The sequence below is a fragment of the Symphodus melops genome, assembly GCF_947650265.1.
Source record: "Symphodus melops genome assembly, chromosome: 1".
Lineage (NCBI taxonomy): Eukaryota > Metazoa > Chordata > Actinopteri > Labriformes > Labridae > Symphodus > Symphodus melops.
In genome coordinates this window covers 50,667,034-50,693,431 of record NC_136691.1, presented here as the reverse complement: position 1 = coordinate 50,693,431, position 26,398 = coordinate 50,667,034, and the positions used below count along the sequence as shown (strand labels likewise).

General features: G+C 38.7%; 1 protein-coding gene across 2 annotated transcripts in view; it reads left to right on the top strand.

Annotated features, from left to right (window-relative positions):
- The window catches only part of rnf180a (ring finger protein 180a), a 64,540-nt gene that overhangs the window by 20,773 nt on the left and 17,369 nt on the right, over positions 1-26,398 (top strand). For both annotated transcript variants that reach the window (XR_013780987.1, XR_013780988.1), the window contains exons 2-3: positions 19,283-19,387; positions 20,921-20,985. The gene's annotated coding sequence lies outside the window, so the exon portion shown is untranslated. The remainder of the gene's footprint in view (positions 1-19,282; positions 19,388-20,920; positions 20,986-26,398) is intronic.

The following is a 26,398-nucleotide window of genomic DNA, read 5'->3' as shown; positions in this document are numbered from 1 at the left end:
GTTTACGCCACTTGCTTTCCCTGCATCTTTCAATAAGAGCAGCTCTGGCTCGGTGGTGAAGTGAGTGGATCGTCTCTCGGTTAGAAGGTAAGCAGTTTTTCCCACCTCCTTCGAACTACAGGTTAAATTTGGGCACTTTTTTTGACAAGAAATGAAATCTAAAGGCATGGCTCCTGGTGTGTGTTAGGGTGTGACACATAGTGTGAAGTGCTTTGAGTGGTTGGCTCAAAAAGGTGTTGTACAAGTGCAGACCATTTACCATTTAGCTCACAAAGAAACAACAACAACACAGTTTCTTTTGATTGACTAGAGATGGCAACGATGGATATGTGCAGTGGTTGAAGTTTTATTATGCCATTGTCAGTAGGATGGACAGATGGCAAGGAAACATTCATATTTTGATTAAAGGAAGGCTGAAAAATCTTTACACATTACCGTTAATCGTTAACCAGTAGTTGTTTCAACTTGTACTCTGAGGTTTGACTTTTGTTCACGCTTTAAGATGTGTTTATAAATGAAATGTGTTGGAACAAAACAGAAAATGCGAGCATCTGTTCTGCTTCTGGACCAGTTTTTAATATGCTTTCTTTCAACACCTGCTTATGAGAGAAATACATTGTGTGCATGTGGTCGTCTTTTCTCTTCCTGTGCTGCTGACGGAGGGAAGAGAAGACACGATGTCACAAGCAATTGGAGCCAGGAATATAAAAGTAATCCAAGATTACAGATGAGAGAAAAGGGAGAAGATGACTGAGTCATGGATAAGATGGAAGAATTGTCAAAGAAGCATTCGAGGATAGGAGCAGAGTGAGAAAAGAGAGGATTGAGTAATGAATGAGGTCGAGAGTCTTGTGTGAAACTGTCTTTTTGTATTGCATACAGATTATGTAGCTGTACATGTCAACGCATATTTTCACAATCAGAATTGTTTTTATTGCCAAGTACGTGTACACACACAGATTTATGTGTATGTCGGGGGAGGTATTTTACAGTGAACATAAAAACAGTTTTGGTACAGCACGCGTAAAGTTCCAAAATACAGCCTTACAGTCACTGAAACAAAATGTTTACTGAAGGAGTTATGTACATGTGTAAAGGCCTGACGGTGTTGTTTTGTGTTAAAGGTGCAGTGCAGGTAGGCTTTCTTGAGTAGTTTTTGAAATTTATAGCAAAAGAACAAACTTTGTCAGGCTGCCCATGATAACCTCATTATGTCCCTTACCTTTCATTAAACATGACAACAGTTGAAAATATCATACATTTTATGACAGAAAAATGTCATGAAATGCAATTGACATATTACTTAAACAAGAACATGGTGGAATATAAAAACAACACTGGAAGTCTTGCCTTCAATCAAAATTAAAATCCATATAAAACAAATACTCCGTATCCTGCGAGTACTCTGTGCAGTGTGCATAATTAAAAATCAACAGGATCACAGTGCAACACATGAAAAACCTTTTTGCAATTTTTACAATAGCGTAACCTGGAAACAATATATTATTGGTGGCAACATAAGATGTTACCCTAATGTAGCTGCAGCTTTAAGGGCCTTTCTGCCCGGAAGCTTCTCACAAGAAGGCCGTGCTGTATGAAACAGACTGTGCAGATGTTTTATTTAATGCATCTGGGAGGAGTTTACAGCTGTTAAAGAATGAATTTAATACAAATGCCTCGATGAAAGCTACATTTCAAACAGGACAGTCAGCATGAAGATTCATTATTTGTATATTATTTCATTTGCCTTTCACTGCTGCGTGGGGTACATGTATATAGTTTTCAGACAAGGTGATAACAACATGTTTTAATTTTTATTAATGATTAAGAATTATTTTGAGATAGCGTTTCACATTGACAAAGAAGAAAGATAAACAAGAGGTTGGTGCAAACACAGATGATGTGGTCCTTCAAGCGGGCCCCCCGGGTTAGAATCCAATATGTGGCTCCCTTCCCGCATGTCATTTCAACTCTCTCTCCCCAATTTCTGACTCTATGCCTATCTTTAAATAAAAACATAAAAAGCCCTCCACCCAAAAACAACAAAATAAAAGAAAACAGCGAGATAATGCTGAAATTTTTTCCATTGCAAGTTCCTCACAGGAGCTTTATGCCCTCACATGATCTTTTACCAGGCCTAACAGAACATTTTTGGTGCATAAACCTGAGATCATACCCCCCTCCCTATGCACACACACACTTTTCCATATCCAATAACCCAGGAGAAGAACAGCGCCATCCTTTTCCCACTGATTTATTCTCTTATTGCCAACCCCTCATATCCTCCTTATGAATACAGATCACAGCTGATTGCACTTTCAAGTTCAAGTTCTCTACAAGCTTAGGGGTGCATGTAAAAAGAGTCAGCCATAAGGAAGATATATTCATAGGCTGAAGGACCATGATGGAGAATATTTACTGAATCATACTTATGAGGTAGTGTAGTGTGAAGTAGTTAGAAAAACAAAGCAGAGCGACTTGTTTTTTATTAACCCCCCGAGTGTTCTCTTTTTCATCTCATCTACAGTGTATGAATTATGAATGCAGTGGCATGCTTGGAAGTGGAGAGCTGCTTTCTGGAGAACAACTGTACACACTTGAAATGTATAGGACGCTCAGTGAAGAGTCCCTAAGGGCTCTCTGAAGGTCTTAGCTTCCTGCTTTTTGCTCTTTATCAAAGAAAGATTGAGAATGATATATGCCTTAGACATGGATAATTCCCCTTCACACTTTGGTACAATTATCTGCAGGTGTTTTCCTGTGTGAGTATGAAATGCGAAAAATCCCCAGTGTTGGCCTTTTTAAATGTGAGTGCTGTGACTTGATACAAGCAGAATACATCTAAAGACAAAATGTCACTCCTAACTTTTGATGGATTCTCTTTCATGTGTGACTCTGCATGTCTAGACTTTAATTAGCCTCTTAAGTGAAGTTTAAAATAACAAAAATTAAAAAATAAAATCCTCAGAGGTAAGTTATGGTAAAGTCAGATCAGTGTTTGCATCAAATGAATCATGCATGTATATTACAGGAGGAGCATGAACATAGGGGCATAGTAATTGCACCAACATGGAGGCTAATACACAGCAGGGTTCCCGTGCATCAGCAGATGATTAGTGGCATGTGTGTGTATATGTAGAACATGTATGACACAAAATTGTGTCTCACATGAACAAGCCAAGGATTAAACATCAAAGAGGGGGAGGATTAGCACACAGCATCCATCCACTCACTACACAATCACAGCCTCATTACTGATAGAGCATATAATACTTGTAGTTTTGCTCCTTATTGGAGAGATCTGAAGAGCATGTGTATTTATAATAAATCAGACAGAGCCTCTTAGACTCAAGAAACTGGGGAACACAAAGAGTGTTTAAACTTTTCCTCCACTACCAGAAAAAGAAAGATTTTAAAAATAATACTTGTTATTCCAGTAATCTCAAAATCCAAAGAAAGAAAGATTACTGTATATGTCAACAGCGGCATACAGTCCGATTTTTTTTTTATGTGGTGTCTGTTGAAAAACGTAATAATTTAGTATGTTTCTTCCCTATGGAGCTTTACACTATTGTATTTTTTATGACTTAAAATCACAGGAGATGAATAAAGCAGAACAACAGAAACAGTGAAATGATAAGATGGAAAACACTGCATGAAAAATTAAAAAGGGCAAGATACGTTGTAGAAGAAGTAGATGAGGAATCAAAGAGATGTAAGAGCAAGAAACTAAAGTAGATTGAAAATTTCTTAACAATATATAACAAATATATACATTTTTGAGAAATGTCATCCAGAAAAGTATAGAGACATGTTCGTGGTAGAACAGATTGTGTTGGCACGAAGATTACAAAATAGCAAGAAAAGCTACAATTAGATCTTAAGAAGCAGATCATCTGTCTCTTGTCCAGCTGAGAAGGAAACAACAGTTCTCCATGAGTCCTTCTGATCTGAGCCATCACACACAGGTTGTGAAGCTACTTTTTTCTGTCCCCTAAATTGTCTTCTGACAAAGTGAACAATCAGAACACTGTCAGTCTATGAATCGCCACAGGCATCATATGGGAGTACAACGTCAGATTGAGAGCTCAAAGAAAAATCTGACTTTTAAGCAGAATTCAAGCCTGTCAGTCGTGTACTGCGGGCCAACAGAAGAGAAAGTACATCGTCACATGTGATGCTTTGGCCATTTCTGTGTCACACGGACAAAAAACTCTTCTTTTTTTTTTTAGTTTAGTTTAGTTTACGTTTTTCTTTTTTTTCATTCACTGGCTTCATCTCCTGTTGCAATTGAGCTTTTGAAGCCCTCCATAATTCACTATTTATAAAAACATTTGCCAGCAAGCCAACAGCAAAATAACACAATAAAGAAACATCACAGATGAATAACAAACATTCTCTGAGCAGCACTAAACAAGCAGATTTGCTGGAATATCAAACACAGCAGCGTTTTGAGAGCGGATGTCAATCAGTGCAGGGCACTGAAGGAAAACGCTTCATTTCAAAATCTTTTGAAGTATAAAAATGAGTAACTGAGAATACTTCTTTTTTGAGTTTTCTTGTATTAGTTTAGGTTGGCTCAAAAAAAACAAAAGGACCACAAGCCTGCGTCGTGTCAGCAGTTCTTTGTATACTTGCTAGTATGAGTTATATGTTTTTCATCTGTTTGTATAATCTAACTTAATACCTTAGAAAATGTGAATTTCTGTCAATTTCTGGTTCAAAGGTGTCAATCCAGGTCAGGAAATTTAGTTGTATTATCTCAAAATCTATAAGATCGAATAACAGTACGCTCTGATCCAAAACCTGCATACCACCATTCTGGACTCCACTCCAACCCATTTACACCCATTCACATACTGATAACAAAGGTTGCAATGTAGAGAGACCATGAGTAGTAATTAATCCCATCCGTTCGCAGCAGGAGCAATTTGGGAGTAAGTGTCTTCGCATGTTGCTGGGGGATTGAACCCTCCAACTTCTGATTGAGAGACGACGACTCTACCAACTAAGCCCCAGCCGCCCCCTTACTATTGTCACTATTCATTACCTTGCTATTTTTAACACTCTGAGCAATTATGGGCCATACTTGAACTTCTACAGTGTCTACTCAGCCCTCTGAACTTAGACCTTGTGTTATCCGACTGTAGAGATATGAAATACACTGACCCTTTAAATGTTTCCAACAAGTCTCATCCCAATAAGTGAGGTCTCTTCACAGCACAAAGGGCCATTGCATTATTTATAACCCAGACAATCATGTAGACCATGCCACTATAACATTTTAAAGGTAAATATTCAAGAATGGTTCATCAATGCTCAGTCTGTAGCCAAAGTTTGTTCCTCTAAATCGACCCTCTGCAACATCTGTTGGCTTGACTTGGATCTTGATTTGTATTATTGATTTTAACCTTCTAACAGCTGTGAGTTTTTATCAATTACAGGTTGACCAGCTGTAACTGCTTCTTTGCTGGTGTCCTTGAACGGACTCCACTTACCAATATTTTCTATCCGCTCTGCTGCACAGGCAGTCATTGAAATGCAGACCAGACTGTTTGGGCTCATATGGTGCTGTACACAGGTTTTGATTAGGCTTTAAATTTTACATTAGTCCATGACTAGCAGCACCTGTCTGCTCTCATTTTACAACCCTCCGTTTGCTAACAAATTGAACAAGGCCACAGCACACTACCTCAGGCAATGATTCAACAAGCATGGCCTCATATCAGCTAAATGAACATTATTAAATCAATTTAAGTGTTTCTGATCAGGCGTCTCTGCTTAGGGTCACTATCAGGCTGAAAAGAGATTTAGGCAGATTGGACCCCTCGGTTAACAAGTTTAGGTTGTAAGAAAGTAACCAAGACAATACTAAGTTTTATCGGCTGTCAAAGTGCTTACTTTCCTTGTCTTATTTCATCTTTCCGAAGAATGTATTGCGGCCCCTAATAGCTTCACAAATGCGCCTGCTATTTGAATCATGGTCCATGGTCCAATTCACAAATCACACTGCTTATAATATTCTAGTTCAAAAACCGCCATTAAGTTGCTCTGCACTGTGAAGTTAGCTCTTATCTAATTCTGGAGTTCAGCTGTTAACATGTCTTCTGTCTGCTGTCCAGAGCTGCCCTGTGTGCACTCATCCTGAAAGAGCTCAATAGATGATGAGTTGATGGTGCAGTTCAGTCTTATATCTTACAGATATGATACAACTTTGACCATTACTACAAAGTTTGCTGTTTGTGATGGCCCACAGAGAGATACAAAGGAAATGCTCCCATGCCTGTGGTGAGTGATGGCCCAGACCAAACGAGAACAAAGTGTCTGCATATATTTACAGCCCGATTTAATGACTTAAAAGCGATAATTGTTTTTAAGTCATTAAAAGTGGAATTGCTGCCCTAATTACTGATGTAGGTGACATTCATTATAAACCACCTGACAGTGCCCTTTTAACTCTTGAAGGCAGGGTTGGTAATTTTCTAAAACTAGCATGATTTTGAAAGTAGCATCCTCTCCGTTCTCCGTATTCACTCACCCCCTCCTCTTTGTGCTCCCTCAAAAGTCCCGCCACACACTTTCATGCACAAGCGTCATTGGTCCAGAAGCGGATTTCAGCTCATGCGTTGAGTGTGGGCTTGTGCATGCATGGGGCAGAGAGGCTTGATTGGTTTATAAAAAAACAAACCGTCAATCTGACATTGGTCAAAGTTTTACAACTGCTACAGATAATTTATGTGTTCCTTTTCCAGAGCAAGATCTGTCAGGACATGAAGACAATCTCAACCAAAAACTTAAAACGTGTATCTGGAGGAAATCACCTGCCCTGTCTTTAACTGCAGATGGTTGTTCGAGCTGGTGTTTGTGATGAAGGTTTTTTTTAACAAGGTTTATGTGACATAATAGGTTCCAGCCTCACCCTTAATTACTGCATATTGGCTCACTGAAATGTGCTTAGTCTACAGAGTGAAAATAAGTTGTCCTGACATAAACGTGATTCTACCCAGCACATCGACTCTGCTCTCACAGGTCTGTCTTTTGCACTTATCAGATGTAGGGCCTCACTTCGCTGTCTGATCTCCTCAGTCATCATGAGATCTGACCTCTGTCTGAATTTACTACAGTGTATCATGCACTGTGTCTTCATACTGTATCTCTGGTTTCCTTCTGTATGTGTCCAGAAACTGCAAATAGTATTGGTAATCAATACTCCCTGTGCCAGTGTTTCTAAAGAGGCTTTTCAACGCATTTATCACGTGTGTAATATGTTTCCGATCCAGGAAAAATCTTCTGGGGCTGAATAGTAATTCATTTTTCATGATGAACTTTGCTGAAGATCATCACCTCTTGGTTATAATGAGTTTGCGTCTCAGCGGACTATGAATTATTTCTGAGAGTTTTTAGCTCCCGTGATATGAAAATGCCAGCCCAGCTCTTCAGGGAGAAACATTGCAATCAATTTCCTAATGCTAAAGCGAAAATGTCAAGAAAATTCACTGTTGATTTGCCCAAAGGCCCTTGTGGTTTAGTCAAAGCTCATTATGATGTCTATTATTGTTAAAGTGTACTGTATGTAACCCTGTTGGCTGAACTTCATCAAGGAGTGTTTTTTTTCTTTTATCTTAAAATAAAAACAGTGGTAGGCAAACTGTTATTTCACATAACAGCATTACAGAGAGGTGTCGACCCTGCAGGCTTTGTGCTGATTTATGTTGTTTTATTTTCCTCAGAGGACCAATTTAACAAAGAGAATAAGAGGATTGTCACTCTGGTCAATACAAAAACAGATGAGTGTGACTGCATTGCAAATTCATTGCAATGTCAATCCCTACCTTTTTTTTTGTTTTACATGGAGAAATCATTAGATAAAACAGCTAAACATGAAGAATAACTTTAGGCATACTGTGCTGAAATTATAGTATGGGAACATGTGCAAGCGATGAAATGTATCTTTATACTATTGTTCTTTCTACTCAAGATTCACAAAACCAAAATGGTTTTTTGCAAATGTAATCATTTTTGCTAACTTTGGAGAGGTCAAATAAAGTAAAAAAAACTAAAATATACTATTCAAATCAAATTGCATACACAAGATGATGGCTGAAGGAACTGCCCATCTGTCACAGCTCATCATGGAGAGGGTGAGAGGAGTTTTGTCCTTCATCCTCCTCTCAGCCACCGTCTCCAAGCTGTCCAGTTCCAGGCCAATTAACATGAAGTCTAAATCAATATAAATCATTTTTTTAGGGCATGAAGCTAAACACACTGCAAAAAACACTGCGCTAGTCTCATCAGTGTTGTTGAAGCAATATGCTTTCTAACAAAAAACCTAACAGCACATCTGGAGCCCAAAAAGGAACATACTCATGAGTTGTGAGTGGTGTGGTCGTGTCCACTTTGTAATCTACATATAAGTATTTGATCTTCTTAATGTTGTGTTTTTAGAGCCCAACAGAGCAGGCGTACTCATGGCAGCGGGAGGGAAGGTCAACATAACATCTAATTATGAGATGTAGTTTGTAATGAAAGTGATGTTTGTAAGATGAGTTTTCGACTTTTTTTGACTGACTATACTTTTTACTTAATTATCCCTGTCCTTCAAACATTTCTGTTTGTAGTGTAGTTGTGTGTTGGAACGATAGTATGCAGTTACAGCTTGGTTCTCTTCATTCGTTTAGGGAAACAAATGTACAGCAGTCTCTCCTCTTTACCTATATTTATTTGATACTCTTGATACTCTGTAGCTTAAGGTTTTGTTTATTGTTTTTCATGAAATCCAGGTCATTGCAGGCAGAATGACTATGTGGGTGTATATGCCTCGACCCCTTTAGGTGAACGTTGTTGCCTGATACCAGTCATACTGGCTGAATAAGACACAGGACCCCGTCTCCACCTGTCTGATAAATGGCTTGGGCCTGATTCCCTCTCTTTGCGGTTTCATTCTGTCGCCTGTCTTTGATGTCATCAGATAATTGCTCCTTTTAGAACTCGGAAAGGGCCACTCAGCGCCAATGGGATAGAAGAGTATCCATGACGACAATCTTTGTTATTCCACGCTGCAAACAACTGTTTATTGTGCTCTGGAAGAGCGAAAGGGCTTTTGATTGTAGATACCGCACATCTGGGTCTGACGGTAGAGCGAGGCAGAAATGAGAAGCGAGAAGTTGGAGGGCCGAGGTGTGTGTGAGTGGCAGATTGAAAGACAGACAGGTTCCTTATGGATTGCATGTATTCACAGCAAGAAATGGAAGTCAGGGTTGATTGAAAGGAAAAATGAATCCCAGGATTTCCTTTGCGTGTGTTCACAAAGGATCTGCCGAGCATTGATCTAACAAGGCTGGAGGGATATTGGGACTCAGATGTCGATGCTGGATAGATGGACGTGTCTCTTAAAGTACACATAGAATCCAATAATATGTTTTTTTCTTCTGCCTGTGCGCTTCGGCTTAGCATCTCCTTCTCCTCCTTTATTATTATTAATAAATGCACACAACCATAATGCGACTGATTTCAGCGCAGACTTTTGAAATACTGTCATTCTGCCGTGTCCCTCAGCTCCATCAGTGCCCATCTCTTCTCCTGTGTTAGACTTGATGACTGAGCAAAAGTCCAATATATGGTAAAGCACTTTGAATTACAATCCTCTTCACACTCGAGTGCAACAAAGTAATTGGCCAGTGCAAATTTTGCCATTATAACTGTTTGATATTGCCAAATGCAATTATGGCAGAATATGCATGGCTTCCACGTACAGTTTGACTTTGACTGGCTTCTGTATTCCCTTTATTGCATCTCTAAAGGTGACGATAGTTAGGCACATTCATGTGATTGCTTTATTCAAAAAGAAAGGCTCCTAAAGAAATAAGGGATTCCTGTATTTGGATGCTACAGGACTGTAACTCTGATTCATGTGTTCTCTATTTCTTCACCTTTGAGCACCTTCTTTGTGTGGCCTATTAGACACAAGATGGTGAGTGTGCGCTCCTTCCACTATCACACGTAATTGAATATTTGTAAAATAATATTCCACTTTGCATGTCCTTACTGTATGTTATTTTTCAAATGTTTATGTCCTTGTTAGTCACTTTGGTCCACTACCTGGTTATGCATTATAATGGCATTATATATGCATTATAATGACAAGGTCCTAAACCCTTTAGGGACTTTAAAGGTGTAATGCAACGCCATTAAACAATAAAAAATGTGCCCCTTCAGTGTGTGTTTTGATTTATTTATTAGTGTTTATATATTTCAGTTGGAAAACATTAATACTATTGTGTATATAATAATAATATAACTCTTTAAAACGTGCTATAACCACAAACGTGATTAACTATACAGTATATTTTGGGCCAGATCAACAAAAGGACAGTGCTGCTTTGGTGGGCGCAAAGCCTTTGCAAATGGGGAGCAAGAAAAATCCAAAAGCACATGGGTGAAGGGTGAACTGTGTGCAAACTGCATGGCCTCGCAGGAAGCGTCATGGGTTAGCCTGTCATGTTTCTATCTATGTAAATTAAGGAATATCTAAAAAATCCAATGTAAAATTGCCCCCTTCCCATGCAAATAAGCCTTGTTACAAGTACGAGCTCATCCATCTAATTGCCACAGGCAGTAAAAGAGGTGTTAATGAATTGTGACCCTTGTATAAAATTGGTCCATGTTTTCCCTCTCTCTTTTCTCTTCGTGTTACTCAAGGCGTTATTAGTAAAATAACTTAATCATCTGGCATCAAAATAAGCCCTCCAAAATGTCTCTGCACCTCTAGCTCATCATCTCTATGTGGACAAAACGGCTCCATCCGCTAAGAGTCAAACTTCACGCAGAGCAATGATGGCAGATGGCGTTTCTCCACATTAAGATACAAAACCAGAGCAAACTGGGCGGAGCAGCAACTATAGGCTTCTTAATGCCAGCAAATCATTAGTGCAAATTCTTTTGTGGATAGGGAGCTAAAACGGAGCAGATTTCGGATTTCTTAATGGATCTGGCCAGATACCCTAAAACGTGTATGCTGTTTTCAGTCACATCTGTTCTTGCTTCATTTATATATTTGTATTATTTATTGAAGACTGCTTTTACTGCTTTTATTTAGCGGGGGACTGGATGAACACATCCTTCTCGTCAAGTTTTGCAATGAACTCCAAAGGAAGATTGCAGAATTGCGAACTAAAGAATAATCTGCATAATCTGTTGCTGAAAGGCTTGGATTGTAGTCCTCGTGCAATAATTGATTTGACTGTGGGACAACACTAAATACTCACACTGGGAACTCATCTCAAAATCCTTGTCTATAAGAGTGGAGAGTTAGCCATTGTGAATGTGCATACTTGCACTCCCCAGGCTTCAGTTGGTGTTCGCTATTTGGAGTTTACCAAGTTGGACAAAGAGATATGTCTCTGTCCTTCCTCTCTTTGTATTTAATTTTAATCATACTGTATGACTTGAGCCTGATGACTACTCTAATTCAAATTAAAACTGATGTGCCTAAAATATAAAATACAGTATGTTTAATAGTCCTTTAAGCTTAACTTATGCATGTAGAAATGTCATTTAAACAAGAAATAATTAAATCAAGTGTTTGATCCATGTAATTGCTTTCAAAGTTAACTTCAGACCAGCTAGGGATGACCCCAAGTAGACACATCATATGATTTATTCAAAAGAGTCTCATTCGACTGCCAATCTCGCAGAACACCTGCTTTATGAAACAAGGATCATTTCATTCGAGCTGTATGGGGGTGCTGAATGACTAATTTTACGTGGATTGTCTCTTATCTCCAAATAAATCTCATAGCCTGTCTTGGCATAAATATGATCTTATTAATACTTTTATAAGAACTCTGAAAAGTAACTCATGTCCTCTTAGTCACTCTCCTTAGTGTCTGCATGAATACATTCTCTTGGTAAATTAACATGGACTATCCCATTTTGCACGACTATTGGAGCAGCTCAGCTCACCTTAAAATCTTTTTAGTTTCCCAGGAATTATTTCAGTATTTGGTTTGATCATCTCGTATTTTCTGTTGGCAATATAGTTAATTACACATGTTGTACCTAACTACTCTGGTTTTCCATTTTAAGCTTTGAATCTTCTGATTTATAAACTGTCACTTGTATTATTGTTATGAGGTCACCATAATGTAGACTTAAAGAGTGGGGAAAAGGATGGAGTCTTATCATAAAATAAGTTGTTATTCCAATTTTAGAAAAGAAATAGTTTGATTATGTGGTTCACCTCTTCTGTTGTAAGAATGTGTTCAATGAGCCCAAAACAAGAACATTGGACTATCTTTGGACTAAAGGCAAAATCTGCCCAATTAGATTGGACTGTCAGTTTGAAGTCCAAGAACATTCCTAATGTAGCGCTGCTGGTTTACATCCTGATTCAAAGGTTTAAAATCTGTACCTGCATAATATGAATTGCTGATAAAACAGAAAATGTTGACAGCAGAGAAAGTTACATTTGTTAAAAGATAAAAACTTAATAGAAAACACATTTCCATCATGGGGATGGATTACATATTTTATGTGGACATGTCAGAAACAATACTGTGTGAAATTGCTCCCTGTCTCTACAACCATCTGCGAGAATCTGCCCACATTATGGTTCTTGTTTTTGTATGCTGAACCATTACCAGCTGAAGCCCCTTATTTCAGTGGATCCTCAAAGATATCTCTGGGGTCTGGAGCAGCAATCACTTCCCTGCACTGCATCTTAATGACAGAGTAGTGGAGAGGAGAGATTGTGACTCTCTGAGGAGTTGCGAAGGATTTGGGTAAAATAGAGTGCAGTGGAGAGAGGAGACAAAGTTACAAGACGGATGGAAGCATGAGGACAGGCGAGGAAAGTGTCAAGAGGAGAAAAGTAAAGAAGTGTGGGCTAAATTATTATAACTCAGGAAAAAAAGGAAGGTGGCAATGATCATAGTGGCTGTCAGAACCTTATTCAAAACCTGTCCATCTTCTCTAGAATACACTTAATCTGTGTTTGAATGTTGTGCTCTGCTTTTGGCTCTTGTATGTATAAGTTGTCCTTTTTTCATTGGCTCTACTGTATGTGCAAATGTTTCAATTTAATGACGACATGAAGGCATACAAGTCTGTTCAACCTCAAACCAAACACCTTTCATTACTTTCAGCTGGATGCTCGAGGTCAATCCTAATTGGGGCTGCTGAGGGAAAGATGAAAGTGATGCTTTTGCATTATTTGAAATGGCCTAATCATATATTGATCTAAAGTCCTTTTAGTGTCACTGGAACAGAGACAGTAATTGCAGTTACCCAAAGTACTCTACAGCTGACTGGCCTAAACTCTCTCCAGGGGCCTGGCTGACAGAATGATCAGCGCCTTCATTTCTGTGGTTGTTGCAGTTGGGAGTCCACTGTGTAAGAAATCCAGTAATATTCAACTCATGCATAGAAAATAAATTGACATAAATTGGTATGGGAATGGGAGGGTAACATAGGATGTTAAACTTCACTAAATGGTTCCATAGCTACACAGCATTATTTGGATTGCAAGACAATTATGACGATACATCAAAACTTCTTATTATCTGAAGAATACACTCAGCATTTACTGCAATTTAATGTCAGTTTAACCTCTTATCATGCTTTAACTTTATACTTTTCTTCAATGCAGTCTAATATGATCCCAACGTTGTCTTCTTTTATCCTCTCTCTCCTTTGGCAAATTAACTTGTGTTCTTCTTATCGTGAGCAGTCATGAAGTCAAACTGATTGTGCTGTATTTTTGTCAATATAAATGTCAATATTTGCCACCAGCAATCCAGTAATTGTACCATGAGTCAAGGGGACGACATAGTGCAGTATCGATATTTTGTCCCACACCTAGAAGCAAACAATTCAATCCTCTTCACCTCCACTAAAGCATGTGAACTACACATGTAGGCTGTATCACGGTAATGAAAGGGGAAACAGTCAAGGTTAAAGGTTCTTGTATAAACTGACATATTTTATGATGACTGATTTTCAATGGGGCGCTACCACCATCTCAAACTTGTTCTTTTATGGTCCATAAGAAACCATTTCCACTGTTCATTTTGAACAGTTAAAGGAGGCGCCAACAGAAAGAGTCAACCTGCTTATAGCAGTGTGACCATTGAAATGCTTATCTGCGTTATTCCCAGAGGTCCGTTACAAACAATGTATTTTTAATACAATATGGACATCTTTTTTAATGCATTGTACCTTGTCGTGTTGATGCTCAAGGATGCATCTACTGGATCAAAAAGAATGGGGGGAGGAAACGGGGATGGGAAAGTAGGATTCTCGATATAACAAACTACTGGATATGGTCATAGCTTCAAACAGAAACTTGAAGGACAGAAAGTGAATGATTATAACCAGAGGGTTTGGGCGTTTCAGAACAAAAGAAGTCAGTAGTGATTAAAAGGAGAGAGACTTGGAACACCATGAGTCCGCAGTGACGTGTGTGTATTTCTGTGTGAGTCTAGTAAATTACTGTATATTTGCTTGTGTAAAAATCCTTCAGGCATTTAAAGAGCTCAAACCTCTGTGGTTTCCATTTGGCAGAGGTCTCTCTCTACTTTGCAAGGCTGAGTTTGTCAATCAGTGCACTGTATTGTTCCCATATCTCTGATAATACTGGTCAAGTCCTGGTGGATTAGAGCAGCAGGCTCCTCTGAGGTCTTCAGGCTTAACTTTATTGATATGCAGCAGGGTTTTTTTAGGCGAGGGAAAATGTTCTGGATTAACTGGAGGAGAAAGAATCTGATATGCCCATTTATTATTTGACTGTCTGCTGCCTTCATCGAGTTTTCCAATCATATATCACGACTGTTCATCCCAAGTGACATATTCCACTTTTTTGTCTTTATTTTACATTCATTCAGGTGTGTGATGACATGCTGAAAGTCAGATGTTCCCTGTTTAGACACAGCACTGTGCGGAATGGCAGCTTTACATTTAAAAAAAAGTAATCAAAAAAAAAGTGGCATGCATAATCATATTCATGAAAGATTACTTGTCAGAAATACTTGTGTGCATAATTCATATTTTTTCATACAGCATATTTTACCCAGTGTATAGTTTCTCCTTTTCTGCCCGTTCCTTTTTTTTGTGTCGTAAAGCAAGGGGACCTTTGCTTGCAGCTATTGATTACGCTCTGTGTAGGGAATGGAAATTCATCTTTTTGCTGAGGGAGCATATGCCCTACGCATATAAAGGTGTCAGTGTTCAGAGTAATGACAAGTAGTATCTAAGCAAGTTTGAGTGTAACAAATTCATCAGACCTGTGGATTAGAGGGGTCTCACACTCAGCTTACGCCACACATTCAACACTTTTTCACACATAAACAAATCATGGAGCTTCATATGTAATTTTTAGCAGCATGTAGCATAGTGATTCTTTACAAATCACATTACATAAGCATGTGGCTCAAATGCTTTAACTATATACTTCACAAGCAGCCTTGGCAGCTTAATGTCACAGCAGGATAAACACTTTGACCATGGCACTATTAATGACCCTCCTCAGCTTTTTAACCAGAGTTCAACCTCCTGTCATGTGCATTATTTGATGAATTTGGTGCTCTATATTGAAAAACTGCTAAGCTTTCACTGTCTAATCCTTCCATATCAAGCACATTTCATCCACCCATTGTACACAGATGTTGTCCGGACTTTACATGAGCAATTTTCAGGTGTTAGTGGTTCAGTAACATTTGGGTCAAAGTTACTTCAACAGGGAGAACATTCCCAGACCCCTGTCATAATGAAAACATAATTTATTGTTATTGTTAAGCTTGTGGTTTCAGGTAATACAGTATATGAAAGTCTAGTTTTGTATGTGATGTAAGTAACTGAAGTCACTTCAAATAGCTTAACTTTGAAACACAAACCTCAATGTCCGACTCTATGCAACGTCACCCTCCTTTTTTTCAACCATCAGAGTTACTTGACAACATTTGGAGTTGCATGTTTTATCATGGTTGAATTGTCATGAAAACTAAAATCAGTCCATTCCAATGGAGTCCTGTCTTTGCATTTTGAAGTGCCCTCTCAATGTGGACGAAAAACAAGGTTTTAGACTTTTTCTGTGTTGAGGTTTAGTCTAGCCAAAAGCGTTTTGTTGTTTTTCCTCTTCAAACGTTAACCAGCTGTGACGCTTTTGCCATTTCTCATTAAATGTGGTCGTGACCCTTTTCTCCACGCTTCTTTCACCCCCCTCCTCATGGTAATTGCTCAAGTTGTGTCTCTCTACACTTCTTCTTCCCCTTCTTCTCTTCAGTTTTTTTTCCTAAGGCCCTTTGCATGAAAAAAAAAACACTTCAACACATTCTCTGTGTGCTTTCCCTTTTCTTGTTTATTGTTTCAATTCTGCAGCATGCTGTTTGAAGTGTACAGCACTGTATGTATCTGAGAGACCGGTGGATCCAGGTTATTATTCTGTTTATACTGGAATCGATGGTCACATAAGTGGACCTCATGTAAGTTAAAGTAATGTGTGAGTAAGATGTATATTGGACTAAATAATTTATTGCCACTTGATAATTTTAACACCCCATAAGATGGATGAAATAACATGTATGGGCATGCCAGTTGTCAAACAAACTGAAACCCTGAAATGTAAACAAGAACTTAAATTCTAATGTAATCGGTGTGTCTGTGTTGGCATGTTTCATTTATGCATGTACTGTATATATGCAGATGCACAAAGTGCAGTCTCAGCGCTACACCTCCTGTGAATCCGTTTGGAAAGGAGGTTCAGGGAATGTTTGGGGGCATTTTAAAAGTAGGGATCAGTTTAATGGTATACAGAATTTGCACTGACTCTGCAGAGTTTGATCGCACAGTATATATATATTCCTCCTGAGTCTACATAATTAATAGGAGCGTAGGCAGCCCTATGTCATTGATATACAGTACGGTGTACAGGATCTATTCTTTCCCTTATCATTATCTCAATTTCTCCTGTAGGCTATCTTCGTGCTTCTACTCCATGTTTTCTAATTGAAATAACCCACTTTTATAACCCTAGTTATGTGAGGTCAGATTCCATTTTGTATATAGAAATTAACTTACTTTCACAAACAGATTTATAGATGTCTTTTAAGCAAATAAATAAATTAGTTTGCTGTGTCGTTTGTTGTAATAAAAGGCTTTCCATTTGAATTTACCCTCAACACACATTGCAGTGAGCCAGATCTTTTTTTTTTTTTTTTTTGCAGAGCCCAAAACACCACAGCACTGTGGACTCTTGGACATCCATTTAATGTGTTGTTGTTTTAGCAGTGTTATTGAAATCTATCCTGCCAGTCTTCCTGGATGGAGCCTGATTGTGAATGGTTTTATTTTTCAGCGTGACAACAATCCCAAGATCAACATCCCGAGCACATTGCTAATGCAGTACAATCATGTTTGGAGGAAAACAGCTGATAAAACATTGGTTGTCATAGACTGGCCTCCACAGAGTCCAGACCTGAATACTACAGAAAGGTGTTTCCCACAAATCGACAATAGTATATATAAGTATGACCATCCAAGTATATTAAACCACCCTGGAGAAAGAGAGAGAATAAGCAAGAGAGAGAGTAGTCTGTAGGTACATCCCTAAAACACAAGATTAATAATAATATTTAATATTAATAATATTTTTTCTGCAGCTTTGCAATACAGTTCAGCATCAAGACGCCTTCACACACGTGGATCACCTGATGTGAGCAGAAACACAAAAGGCAGCACCGAATGCTGTGAGCAGACAGGTGTGTGCATGATGGTGGATGTGTGTGTAGATAGGAGAATGTAATCCCATCATGATATTGGACATTAATCTGATGCTGACTCTCTGAATCTGAATGGAAACGTAATGGAGAGGTTCTTAAAACGAAAAAATAATGACAGCAACGGGGGCAGCGCTACACAAAACAGAATGCTCTTTTTAATTTCAACAAATCTACCTAACTTGTATAGGTTATATATTGATTAGAAAACATACAAATTAAGAACAGTATTCATTATTACTACATAGTGACACAAATAGCTATTAAATAAAAATGACATTGACAATTTACTCGATTGGGCCCCAGACTACCTTGCCCTGAAAATGTTGGGCCCCAAGGTCAAAAAGGTTAAGAAACCCTGATCTAAACAACACTTTACAGCAGGGTTTGTGGATGTAGAAGCTATAAGTTTGGATGCAGATGGATCTTTAACGCACAGTGCAGTGCTACAGACACTTCCACAGCTCACACACCAGCGACCTATTTTCAACTGCCATCAAGGAAATGCTTTATCAGTTTACTGACGTGCAGGACATTTCACGAGACAATGCTTTTAACATAAAAAAGCAATGGAAAGGAAGTGCGCATTTTCAGCCTCTTTGCACATACAGTGCAGTCAACAAGAGTTCACTGTGACAGCAGAGGCTGAGCGATGCTTTTGCAAGTAATATACAAAGAAACTGTGAGGGATACTGAGTTAATGTTGGATTAGTAAAGCCTAGAGATACCCCCATCCCAAGTATTGAAGCTACCAACCTTAGATCAGTAAATCATTAATACAGATTACCAGGCTTTGGTGATTATCTTTGCTTTAGAGTTGTATTTTATAATACAGGGCCTGATGTGGATTGACTTCCTTTTTTGAGCCAGCCTCATGTGGCCACAAGAGGAACTGCAGTTTTTCGGGGGGCTTCTGCTTTAGCTTTATTTTTTAGTCCCATACTGTAGGTTGTTGTTAGGTGTAGAAGAAAGAATATAACTGATGCACCAAAATACATTAAAAATCTTATTTTGACATGATCTTTTATGTCTTTATACTAATGAAACAAATAGAATATTGTTTATGCCTTTATTGGAGAGACAGGACATTGGATAGAGTCAGTGGGGAACGACATGTGGGATATGATCAGATTTGAACCCAGTTTCGAAGACTTTAGCCTATGTTCATGGGGCGTGCTAACTAATGACCAGGACACTCCCTGTATGTTGATTTTTTTTTTTAAACAGTCCTTGCTTGACAAACTTTCAGAGCGACAAATGTTCAGAATTGCTTCATTTCAATGGCCATGATGTTTAAAATGTATTAATGACCACTTACATGAAGAATGATCCTACTTTATGTGACAGTGATATTCTTGTTTTTTATGCCTGTGAGATTTTCAGAACAGTATTTTGTGATAAGAATTGAGTACACTGATACTGCTACATTGAAGTGAAGAAGGCCTGAAATGACTTCTGCCTCTCTCTCTTTCCCTCTCTGTATGTCCATCACTATCTCCCTCGACAACATTCAGAGGGTCTCTCAACATTCAACACGAGAGGTCATCTGACAGGCTCGGCTGCTCAGGAAAAACGCATCGAGAGCGAAAGGTCAAGGATTTCTGCCAGCCAGACAGCAAGTGGGTGCTGCTCTTCTCTGACCTGTTTTTTTTCCCTCTCTTGATGCTAAGTGGAAAGTCTATGAGACAGGGAGGTGAAGAGAGAAGAGGAGAGTTACTTGGGGAGTATTGGAGAGAGGAGCCAAAAGGTGAAAATTGAAGAGCATGGGAGGTAAACGGAAACAGAGAGAAGGGCAAAGGGGAAAAAGACAGGGTGCAAAGATGAGAAAGGGGGCAAGGGGTTCTTAGGATTATTAATTTTCTATGCACAGTGTCCCACGTTTGGGTAAGCGTATTTGTTATTAAATAGGCTAGTATGCTATTTGAACCCTTTGTTTGTCATTTTATGTGAAAGCAAGAAAAAGATCCAGCTATAAATCACAGAGAAATACAAAGGAAATTATTTAGCTTATAAATCATTTTAATCGACAGCAGCCCGTTGGGGTGTGGGACTAAGAGAGTTTAGAGTAGGAATTTGTCAATAATTCTGAAAAGTTGATATTGATTAGTAAGCCTCCAAGGTTTTTCCCTTGTAGAGGTTTTCTGGGATTTTCTTCTAGTTGGAAGAAAATCCCAGACACCTCGGGGATAGACCCAGAACACAGAGGAGGGCCCACACATCCTCACTGGGAACCCCTCAGGTTCCCATGTCAGAATGAATCACATCACACCATCTTTATTAATAGCACAGACCGGTGATAATGTGTCTATTATTGTTCCATATATATGGTTCTTCCATATGTCCCTTACAGTATATGACATCATGTGAATCATTTGTTTCTGTTTGCACATACTGTATGCATGACTTGTCTCAGAGGCCTGTGCATGCACAGTCCTGCACTATTTCTCTCAGTTAAATGGCATGGTCAGAGGATCATAAGATAAGCCCCCTGGCTGCTGTTAGCACTGCATGTATCTAATTGGCCTCCTTTAGAGGATCAGTTTGCGAATGATGAAGTGTCAGCGAGCATTTATCCTTTAGATATGTGCAGCTGCAGCTGGGCTGTGACAGAGACTAATGGATAGGCTTTGCAAGGGGGACCTTTGCTGCTGTCCACGAAAACACGTGCACAAACACACGTACAGGAATCATTACAAAATACAAATGAGAGCATGCTGCACCAAACTTAACCCATTCTGTTTTGACGTTGACATTTCCATGTAGGTATGAAAACACCCCGAGGGTCCACATTCTGCTGTCCAAGATGCTGTTTACAAACACACATGTAAGCTCAAAAATACTGCATGCAGCTGTAAATAGGCACATATAGTGTTTTTCTATGCTTGAAAGAGAATTGGCTATGCGTACACATGTGCATACTGCAATTTCCTCTTCTAAAGACTTTCAGCTTAGCTCTGAGCCTGGACTCTGATTATCCCCACACATGATCCCTTTGGGAACATAATATACATTCCTCAGTACAGCAGTGCACCGGTCTGACTTTGAGAAAGACATTCTGAGGCCGAAGGCAATGTTTTAACATCAAAAGTAAATCTTCTCCATACTTTCTTTGCCTCCCTTTCTGTGTCTTTCCTGCATATGGCTGCTAATAGATTGTGGCAACCTGTTCAGTACCCTCCTGCTTAACGTAGCAGTCTATCCATCAAAGACCGTTAAGGTAAGTGAAGTCAGTTTATTTACTGAGACAAACAGCGGAGGTGGTAAATGTAGCTCTCACCAAACATTTGTTTAATGACAATCTCAACCACACAGCTCTTAAAACCTCCACACTGATCAAGTACACATTAAATAACATTATCCATAAACCTGTGTCTAACTGTCTAATCTATCAAGACAAGGAGGGATGGTATTTGTGCATTAACCTGTCGGCTGGATTATACTGAATTTCACTTTTGGCCCTTATTTCCTGATGCCATGTGCAATTAATGGAACCCACTTTGTGCAACTTCAAGTGCACTGTGTACATGATGATGTTTTTTATAACTGTGAATGATCAAACTACATTTATCACAACTGCAGCTCTGTTTTGTGGCTCCTCAACTATTTTATTTTGTATTTGAGTGTGCACTCTGTATGCTTTTTGGCTATCTTTGCTATTTGCTACTTTCGTCTTCTGAAGAATCTGAAGCTGCTTAGGTACATACACTGGCAGAGTTTTAGTTAAACCTGAACCAAGATGTGCTGCTGCCATCTTGGTTCAGGTCACACTTGTGAAAGAGATCTTGATATCAATGAGGTGATTACCTGGTTAAATAAAGAACAGATACATTTACAAAAAAAAACTCTCTTATGAAATGAATAATGGTGTGTCTTATCATTGCTCAAATCAGAAGTTTTAAATGTAATTTTTTTTTTTTTTTTTTTGACCAAACTATAGTCGAGTAATAAAATCGAGTAATCTCAGCTCCTGATCTGGAGGGCTTTATACAACTTTATTTGTTCATAGGATGCGTCATGATGCGACACTGTGTCAAAAGCCAGAAAAGATCTTTTGCAGATTCACACCCTTTCTAAATTCTGAACAGACATCCTCTTATGTACACAAAGGTTTGATTCAAACCTGTGCCAGGAAATCATTTACACTTCTGATTCAAGTACAGTCATTATCCATCTCATCTACAGCACAATAATGCCACACTTGATTTATTTCAAAATGTATCAATCCCCTTAAAAACGAGCATTGAATAAGACCCAGTTAGAGATTAGAGACATGAAATGAAGATCACACAATCAGAAAGACACAATCAAAAACACACAAACAACAGCAGCAGAAGTGTTTGTCAAGGGAAGATGGCAGAAAACACAACCAATCACAACATGAAACACAGTATAAAAACTTCTTAAACTATAGTAACTTAATGTCCACCAAATAGGAAACTGAAATTACACATTGATGCATCTTTATTATCTGGAAAATGGCTATCTGGCAGCTAAGACATTTTCACTGTTGCTTAAATAAAAGGATTAATAAAGGACATTAACTTGTATTGAATATTATTTTAGTGTGGTATTGCTCCATTTACGTTGGTTATAGACCTTAATACTTGTTTAGCCACTCAGTCTCAGCAGCGCCATCCATCAGAGTTAGACATTATACATATTTACTGCACAAACTCTGGGCTCAATCAGGCTTTTTAGAGACCTAAAAATGCAATTTGGTTTTACACGTCCAATATTATCTCATCATCTCAGTTTTCAAAGTTCATAGGCAGTTGTTGCAAAATTGACCTGGTGTGTGTTTGTCTGTGTGTGTTAAGTACCCAATTACTGTGTGCTTCTTCTGCCAGCGTTTGTATCTTGTTGGCAATTAAACTACATGAGTGAGAGTAAAGATCCTGTCTCAGTGGACACAGTGCAGGCAGCACTGAGATTATGTTGTTATTAGAGATCTATGAAACAGCAATAAAGTCATTGTAACCTAGGGCACACAACACTTAACTGCCCAAATAGCAGGCAAACTGTTCATTTCTGTTTACTGTGACACACTGAGGAAATGCACAATGAGATAAAAAAAAACAAATTAGATGTTGTCCCTGAAGCCAAAAAGCTGACACGTTAAGTTGTTTATTCTGAAAGCATGAAGATATTTACAGGAATCATGCTGTGATTCTGCAGAAAATACACTGCAAGAGTTGGCAGCAGATAAAACACAAACAGCGAGTGCGCTTTCTGTTAAAGAGTTCATTTTGGAGGCAACATATCTTACTCTTGGCAACCTATTTTGCCCGCTGACAGGCTGTGGCGATGATGCAATGAGCCAAGTGATGTTTCCTCTCCAAAATCTCTCTCTGACACGCTCACACTACATTTCTCTCTCTATCTCACCCTCTGTCTCTGAATGTCTCTCAGTGCCATCAACAGGGTACCAGAGGCATGAAAGTCCAAAGAAGAACCTACGTTGGCTTCATCTTGTTTCGCTTACACCAATAAGGTCTGCCTTCAAAGAACTTTGAAAACTAAGATGATGAGATAAATATTGGACGTGTGGAACCAAATTGCATTTTTTGATCTCTAAAAAGCCTGATTGAATCCAGAGTTTGTGCTGTAAATATGTATAATCTGTCACTTTGATGGATGGCGCTGCTGTGATTTAGTGGCTAAGAAGTATCAAGGTCTATAACCAACGTAACTGGAGCAATACAGCACTATGTTATGTATCTCTGTGGACATACAGACATTTAGCTCATTCCGTGGCCCTGACGATAGTCACAGCTGATAGGGTTAGCTGTGACTATGCCAACCAAGGTCACTCTGTCTTCCCTCATATCTTGATTGTTTGGTAGATTTTGTGTCTGCTCTTTATTATTTTAAACGTTTCATTTAAGTTTTAGTGAGAGTAGGTAGGGTAATTTGTCCCGGACTTTAGCCTCCTCTTTAGGATAAATATGAAGCCTTTGGGACTGTGTGACATAACTAACTTGGCAAGGCACTTTATCACGTGTGCTGTTAATGTCATTTCTCCTCAAGAGTCATAAACATCTGAATCTGAATCTTCCTTGGGTCAAGTCAAGTTTTTGTAAATGTCCATTTTTAATCATTTCATTAAAGCAACAGTGAAAATGTCTAACCTGCTATATATCCAGTGCCTTAGTGCTGTATTTGATGAGAAGTTTAGGAAAGTCCAAGCACCATTAGCTTACCTTAATAAAGAAACGCCAAGGCCTGGAAGAAAACGGCCTCCTGTAAACACACGTGAAGGAAGGCCTAAGTACTATTGTAGGCTCACATCAAACACATGCAGCCTAACGCCTCCCGCCCCTCACTTTATATTCTGGCATCTGATTGGAAAGTGGGCACAGGTGTGCTCAATCACTGGCTGCAGCGATGCTCAGAGAAGCACCTGTAGAGAGCACAGGAGAGAGAGGTTGACTAACCGCCACAACAAGAACACACAGCAGTCTCGTAACAACTACTCAGCGTGAAATCTACAACAAATGTTGTTTTAAGTCTGTCCTTTGGTACAATAAGAAGACATAGAGTAAGCGCTGTTTCACCTTTCTGTCACGTTGATCAATATAAGTATGAAAAGTTTTGATGTTGCTTTATGAAAATGTGATTGTTTTCATGAATTTTTTATTTTTTTTGGGTGGGGGTGTTTGGGGACTTATTGGGGGAATGACAAGCAGGAGAGGAGCCACAGGTAAGATTTGAGCCTGGGCCGCCGACTTGGAAGACTGTAGCCTCCGTAGATGGGGGGTGCACTAACCACTGTGCCACCAGCGTCTCATGTTTTATATTTTTTGTATTTCTTTTGATTCTCTCTTGTAGTCCTTTGTTTGTATTGTGAGGTTTGAAGAGGTTGGACAAGAGTTTGCTTTAAGATTAGTAAAGTTTTACCTAACTGTGTTAGAAAAAAAAAAAAAAAGAATCCTCATTGCAACAGAAAGCTATTTTAGTTTTAGGAATGAAAGATGTTTTTTTTCTAGTTCTTTTTAAATTGTCAGAACGATGAAACATTTTTCTAGTACTGCAACAGAAAGTGAATAAGAGATGACACATGTGGCTCATCTACTGTTTAATGGGTCTAAATGAAACCTTCAGTTTCATTGAAGTCAAGAAAGAACCCTTCAACTGTCTTTCTAAATACAAAGACCATGTCACTCAGTGGAGATCTTCAAAATGAACGTTTTATTAAGACATTTTATATCAAGTCCAGTAGTGTTATAGAGGTTTACCATGTGTGGGCCTCTTCACGAACCCTCTTTCTTTCCCGACCGATTCATTATCCAGCTGAAAATATCAGCCGATATGAACATATCCAGTGACTATTTATATAATCTTGTCCCTAATATCAACATCTGTATGGACCCTGAAAACCCCATATCAGTTGGGCCATAGTCACAATATATAAAGCTGTAAATTATTATTCGTTCATTATAGCTTTATTTTTGTAAACTATCGGATAGTTTTTTCTTCAGGCTCTTGAACATCCAACCCTTTAAAAAGTTTAAAACTCTAAATCCCATAACTTCAGAACAGTTGAAAGTACGATATATTCGTCTGATGTGTTTAGTCATTGGAAGCATATCATACGTTTATGTAAAGAACCTTAACGATGCACTTGGATCTTGGGCATGACTACACAGCTTGATGCGGATACCCAAATTAGTCATACCCAAAATACCATTAAATTACTGAACGCTCTGAGTGGGTCAGCAGTTTTAGAGTCCTCTATATGACATGTTTAAATGATTATGTCGATGTTTAAAAGTCTTTTGATAAGTTTGGATTTTGATCAATTATTGTACTCCAGGAGCCTATACTACCAAGCGCGTTCCTCATCACCGTAACATGTTATCTGCCTCATTCACTAACCATGAGAAAAGAGACACAAGAAGCTTCTTAACAACCTGATAAGTTCTCCTACAGTTTCTAAGTGTGCATTCACCTGAAAGAGAGAGAGTTAACTTCTTATGATCAAACACGATCATAAAACGTGAAGAAGTAAAACAAATGGGCTACTAGAGACAATTGCAGGGACAAAAGTAGGAAGGATGACTGACAGAACAAATACAGGTAGCTGCTTTGGAAGTGGTAATTAAAGCTTATTATATTTCTCTCCCATCATTAATGTACCTTTTATCTATGATAGCTCCTGTTTTTCAGAGTTAGTCAAAAGTGAATGATGAATAAAACATCCTGTTTCTTCCTTTAAAGTACATTTTCCTCCATTTTTTTCTTGCTTGCATGTGACAGTTTTAAACATCGATTATATTCCTGCTGCAGCTCCGTAACAAAGAGGGAGGTGTGGAGCAAAGAAAACATGATATGAAGCGATAAGTAGTCGGCCTCGACAATATTTATATCTAGTAATCACATGGCTCCAGTATGTCTTCAGTCTCTGCTGAAAGATGATCTCAGTAAAGAACACTTCATAACTTTCATGAATATATTTACATGAAAAATCACACAGGACTCGCCCTCCCTCCCTCTGTCAGCTCACAGACTTCTGATCAAGAGGTCTGATTGGTCAGTCGGTGGAGATTTTCACAGGATGGTCTCTTTTCTTGAACAAAGGTTACAGTAGGTGTTCGGCATAAGTTACTATGGTTAGCCGGGAAAAATGGAGC